Raw genomic sequence first — 6,358 nt, forward strand, 5'->3', positions numbered from 1 at the left:
GGTGATGGCCACTGGACTGCTGTTAGTCAATGGGAGTTGAGGCTTCAATGAAAAGTAAAGAAAACAGAGTTAATGTACCCTTTAATTCTCATATAAATCATGTTAAAGAGGTGGAAGTTCTCTGAACACGTTCTTCTCTGTGGTGCTGATTTCTTTGGCACTGTCCATGGTACTGAAGGGCTTTCTCCTGCAGAGACAGGACAAATGAAGGTGATGTGATGCGCCTCATGTCAGCATTTACAGACAACCTAAACTGCATCCCTGTGATTTATACGAATTTGTATTAGATTTGAGTTTGTTAGAAGGCACCAGGATTATCTTGAGAGAGAGTTAGAGGCTATTTCCATTTCATACATCACCTCTAATTCTATAATAAATCCATAAATGTCATTTGATAGATATATAAATGTCACTGAGGATTGATGAACCATTGATGATATTACACCCCAAAAATAACACTCTATGACCCCTTTCTGACTTCTTAAACAGCCCAAATCTCCTGTCCACACAAAGAAATATAAAGAAAAACAACATAAAGTTTGATGAAGGTGTTCGTGTCTGGTGTAAAACTAAAAGTTTGAAGGTCATTTTGTCACGTGACTCGTTCGTCGCTGAAGTTAGCGTCAACCACCATCTTTTCCTAACCTTGTTAGTAGTTTTGTTGCATAAACCTTACTTCCTGTGAAGAAAGAAGTTTAATTTTAAATGATACATATAACGAGCGCAAATTTACACGCTGTCCCTGACACTCCAACACTGACTCGAGATGGGTACCTAGAGCTTCATAGTTTGAAGGGTAGGGCGAATGACCAAGCTGCCGTTTTTTACGAGTTGGGTATGAGAGTGTGTTGCATCTACTCATGGACGAGAGGCTTGTGCTCGTTGGCGAGTGTAGCTCGGTAGGAAGAAAATAGCACCTACATGAAACTGCTCACAACAAGGTCTGTGGATCATCTTGACCTGGTTGCTCAAGATGATTCCACAGACCTTGTTGTGAGCAGTTTTATCCATCCATCCAAGCGGTAGACGATGGATGGATGGATGAAACTGCTCACAACAAGGTCTGTGGATCATCTTGAGTAACCAGGTCATGATTTCCGGAAAGAGACATTGATGTTGAGTTTCGCAAATGTAGTTTTTTGGCGCTTTGAGCACCACAAGCAGAGTGTCATTTAGTTCCATTTTATTCAAGAGAAGGCCGACGTCTCTACGGCCGATATCTCCAACACTCAGAAACTCACACCAAAACCATACTGAATGATAAATAGCACTTCAGGTATGGGTTTTTGATTTTAGGTTGAACAGTCTCTTTAACTCTACTAGAGGGATATAAATCATTCTTTCAAAAGACATTCCCTCATTTGGTGTTTTGAAAATGGTGATGGAAAAGGATCTCTAAAATCTCTCGTATGGGCGGAGATCTGATGACTGAAGGCCATAGCTTATGATACACATCATTCTCACACTCATCAAACCATACAGTGAGTTCTGTAGCATTTTTCCTTTCCTGTGTCACCTGCCATCAGCAGGTTTTTAGCAGTGATAACTAAATATAAAATAAAGTGAAATTACTATTTGAATGTTTCAATTTTAAACTATAAAGTTCAATCCACTACTGGTTCCCACGCAGGTCCTGGTTTTGTTTTTACTGGAGTCCATCTGCTGTCCTAACTTGACACAGCAGGTAATCATTTAAATCTCATGGTAAATTGAGCACAATTTCTTCTCAGGTGTTGAGAAATCCAATATAGTGGATTGTTTTTCAGTTGGTCATACACTATTCATTATCCTGCAAAGATGGGACATTTCCAATTAATTCACAAAAAAAAAAACCCCACTCTGACATAATAACAAAAGTGTCAGCAGCTCCTCTTTGTGTTTCCATCAATACAAACCTCTCCACTGAGTTTAGGAACTTGACTTATTTTCAGCTGTGCTGCAGTTCTCTGCTGACTGACACCCAGAGTATAACATGGATTTTACATTCACAGCTGGATCCGGCTAAGTGACTCGAGAGAACTAACAATTGGCAAGAACTCAGGCTTCACAAATATAAAGAAAGGATTCAGTCTAAACCATCAAATAGAGCCACAGGGACACGCTAACATGGACTATGACCTCTCAGCAAATCAATACAGGGAGTCATGTTGGCAATCAAAAGTGGCTGCTCTATTTCTTCCAGTAATGTTTGCTCTGTCAGACCATTTATGGCTCACTAATAGAGATACAGCGGGCTTTTATCCTGCCTGCTGAGCTTGAATAACTAAATGGGACCATGACGAAAACATAGCCTGAAGCGACAGATTTAACACTTAAATTATTTTTTAAATTAGGCTGCTGACAGTGTAGAGTGTCAAGAAATACAAGAGAACTACATGCAGTAAAAGGTCTTAAAAGAGCTGAATTTCAGTCTTGGAGGATTTGCGATAACCCCAAAACTCAAATTAAGACAAATCTACTGGATAAATAAGTAAAATAATAAACAAACAAAAATTAGGCAGTAGCAGATTAAAAAAGAAAAATGCACCATAATGAATTTATAGACTGAAAGAGTCTCTGTTGAGGCCACACTACAGCAGTCTTCTGAACAAGAAAGATTTCGCATTTCAAAGGTCCTGTTCAGATATGGCAATTTATTTCCTCCATGACAGTAAAAGGTATCGATAATGTGCTGCTTTAAGAGCCTCGTTCGGAGTGTTGTATTTATCAAAATGAAAGTAATTTCTTGAAGGGCAGCAAAGTTTGTGTGTTTTATGATAATAAAGCTCAAACTGGTGATAACGGCAAATGAACTACACCTTTCAGTCTGTATACTGCAGTGTAAAGCTGCAGGTGACACAACCCTCTTCTGTACGTATACACGTGTGGTACTCATAGACTGTATATACATATATATATATATATATATATATATATATATGTATGTATATATATAAAATACTTATTTTATAAATTATGTCCACTTTGTAAAGTTTCAACTGATCTGGTTTCCTGCTTCCTCATGAAGTGGGAACATGGCAGCCACAGGAACATGAGAAAGCAGATTACGGTTTCAGATCACAACCCTGCTGTATAATGCATTCAACATCTTTCCAAATCTAACCTCATTTTAATTTGTATTTAAATATTTTCATCATCCATTCCACTCCACATCCCTGCCATGCGTATTCCAAGTCCTGCAGCAACGATGACCTTCCCTGGGGGAAAAACAGGATCCTGTCAGCCAGAGTTTTATGCCATAATCGAAAATTAATTTTAAAACCCCTAAGGAGGTTCTTTCACATTCACCTATGTACACAGGATTGTGATCAGGGGGAGATAGTGAAACAATCAGCAGATACGTGAGACAATGACCTGAATAAGTGAATGATTGGGGAATGAACAGAGAGGCAGAGATCAACTGTAATATGTGGTTAACAGGTGAATGCTGGAACTTGAGCTGAAACAAATATATAATTAAATCGCAACATGACAGCCAAACAATAAGCTCGGCCATCATGTGCACTTATAAAAAACACTGTCTCTGCTCCACACACACAAACAAATGCATGTCCTGTTAAATATACAATACTTTCAAGAGCTGGGGGTAAAACCTAAAGTTCCCCCCAGGGAGGTTACGTCTGCAACTCCTCATCAATAATTCAACACAGACTGGGTTTTACATCCAGACCTTTGCAGAAAAGAATGTGTGCAGACACAGCTGCTCGCAGAAACATTAAACAAGATAATGGACACTATGAGACATCATACAAATGACTGACATTGTCTAGGCTGAGTAGAATATATATATATATAATTCTTTTTTCATCATTTTGCTTGGGGAACTAAGGCTAAGGCCAGAGGTATCCTGTCCATGGTTGGGTAGTTAAATGTAAGGGCACTACATATTCCAAAAATACAAATGTGTCACGGTGTGGTATAGGGGAGGACCCAAATGCAGACGAGAGTTATTAAACAAAAAGAGAACTTTAATCTTAAAAGCTTAACAAAAACAACAAAACAAGGTACAAAGAAAAACTGCACAGAACAAACCGAGGTAGACACGAGGAAGCACGAGAAGCACAAGGAAGCACGAGGAAGCACGAGGAAGCACGAGGAAGCACACCAGGTAACAACAATGACGAACCGACAAGGAACAATGGGACGGAAAGAGATATTTTATCTGTGCTTTTATGCCTCAGATATGACTGAAAGTAACTAAATGTGATCACGATACATTACTGAGGAGGATTATATTACTGGATACAAGTACCTACTTAAGAAAACTAGTTTTTAAAAGAAGTAACCTTCTTCTGTCAGTCAGTGTGTCCACCATTTCATATTATGTACAAATAGAACAATATGTAAACCATGTGGTAGTTAAGATATATTTGAACCATCACACCACCATCTGCCATTTTCCCATCACTTCTTCCCAGCTGTAGATTGAACTATGGGGAAATGGTGTCCATCAGCACCACACTCAAAAAAGGAGCAATTTTTGATTGCATGAATGCATTAGTGAGCATAATTGATCCAAGCCCCCCCCCCCCAGTAATGAGGTGTATTTGCGTAATGAAAACACTTTCTCAATTAGTACAAACTGTAGCATGCAATTAGGGCACAGAGAGTGCCTTTAAGAAAGTCAACGAAGCTTCACCTTCTCACTGTTTATAAGCTGTCAGCTAAATAACTAAAGCAAAGTATGTTTGACAGCCTGTAATGACATTAGTCACGGTAACTTTAAATAGTTTGCTGTCCACAGACCATAAAATTAGGAATTACTGCCAGCTCCGGAGTGGTGACAGGCAAAGCGAGAGGCTGGTAGAGCTGCTAACGAGTTAGCTGTGCACTGCGAACTACCCCGATGACCTGCTTGTACCTGCAAGAGACATGATGGATGTTTTCTCAAAATGTAACCCTGCTTCCATTTGGAGATTACTGGGTGACTCATCATCTCCCTTAAATAGATGGATACACTCCGGAATACACACATACACACTCAGGCACAAACACACACAGTATATAGTATCCTGCTACTTGTCAGTCAGTCAGTGTCGTTCAATGTTTACATGAGCGATACACAGATCCAGTTTTTATGTTGTTGCAGATTTAATTTCCCTCATTTAATTATCTAGGAATCTTTTGGTAAATTAAGAGCTCAATTTATCCCACAGTCTCCCCCAGCATTCAGTATGAGCTGCTAAACTCTGAAATCATTTAATTTTTTATGGGATTTCAGGGGAAGTTTTAGTGCAACATGATGGGCTAAATGCTATTTTAGAAGATTTTTCCACCTCAGAAAAAAATGAGGTGATACTTAGAAATCTTATGAGTTTGGCATGAAAATCAAATGTAAAGCAGAAAATAGCAGCTACAGGAACCTTCCATGCAAAAATATCAAGAATCAGCCTTTACAAATCCCATATCAGCGGAAACCTGGCAAACATACACACATGCACACACCCACACACAGCATGAATACATTTCACACCTTGGTAGGTTTAAGCTGTTCTAGTCCGTTTTCTCTTCTGAGCCATGCAGCTGCCAGTCCATCATACCTCCAGACACCCAAATACAGCTACAGCAGGATACTTCGTATCCTGTCTGGTTCCAAATGGTTTGACGTTGAATCAGCCTGATACTACTTCCAAAAAGCACACACACACACACACACACACACACAGTACGTGGACAGAGTCAACAAACTAATAAAAACACTTCACTGGACACATTTTGAGTGTGTGTCGCAGAATCTTTATGTATCGTTGTGTATAACTGTGTGAAAAGCAACAGTCAAAGCCACATCTCAAGCGGATTTAATTTAGACAGGTAAATACAAACCCACAGCAAGAGAGGAACAACAAAAAGTAAAATGGAAAAAGTAACTGAATCAATGAGATGAGAAAGAATTCTCAGTGCAGCATAGAAGACCGTCTCGGTCTGAGCAGCATTATAAGCTCATGTACTAGAGGGGTTACTTTAAAAACTCACTGTGGAGTCATTCGTGTGCACCACATGCAAAAGCTTAGAGTCACTTCCAAACACACACACACACACACACACACACACACACACACACACACACACACGCGCGCGCTGTTACTAGATCCAAATGAGGTTTAATTAAAACACAATTACATGACTTTTAATTCATGATATGGTAATGTTGCTGGCATCACTGTTGTTCTCTGAGGAACTCTGAGGGATAAAAATGAACAGGATTACAAGTTCATCTGAGCCCAAAACTTCATGACGTCCAAAGTAAACAAACAATTCTGACAACACAACGGTAAAGGAGTCGATTCAGCCTAAGGGAACCAAAAAAAGCAGCAAACGCAACTCAAAACCCTGTTTTACAGTGAAAGCCTATATTTTC

Source organism: Cottoperca gobio, chromosome 14 (genome assembly GCF_900634415.1).
Source record: "Cottoperca gobio chromosome 14, fCotGob3.1, whole genome shotgun sequence".
NCBI lineage: Eukaryota > Metazoa > Chordata > Actinopteri > Perciformes > Bovichtidae > Cottoperca > Cottoperca gobio.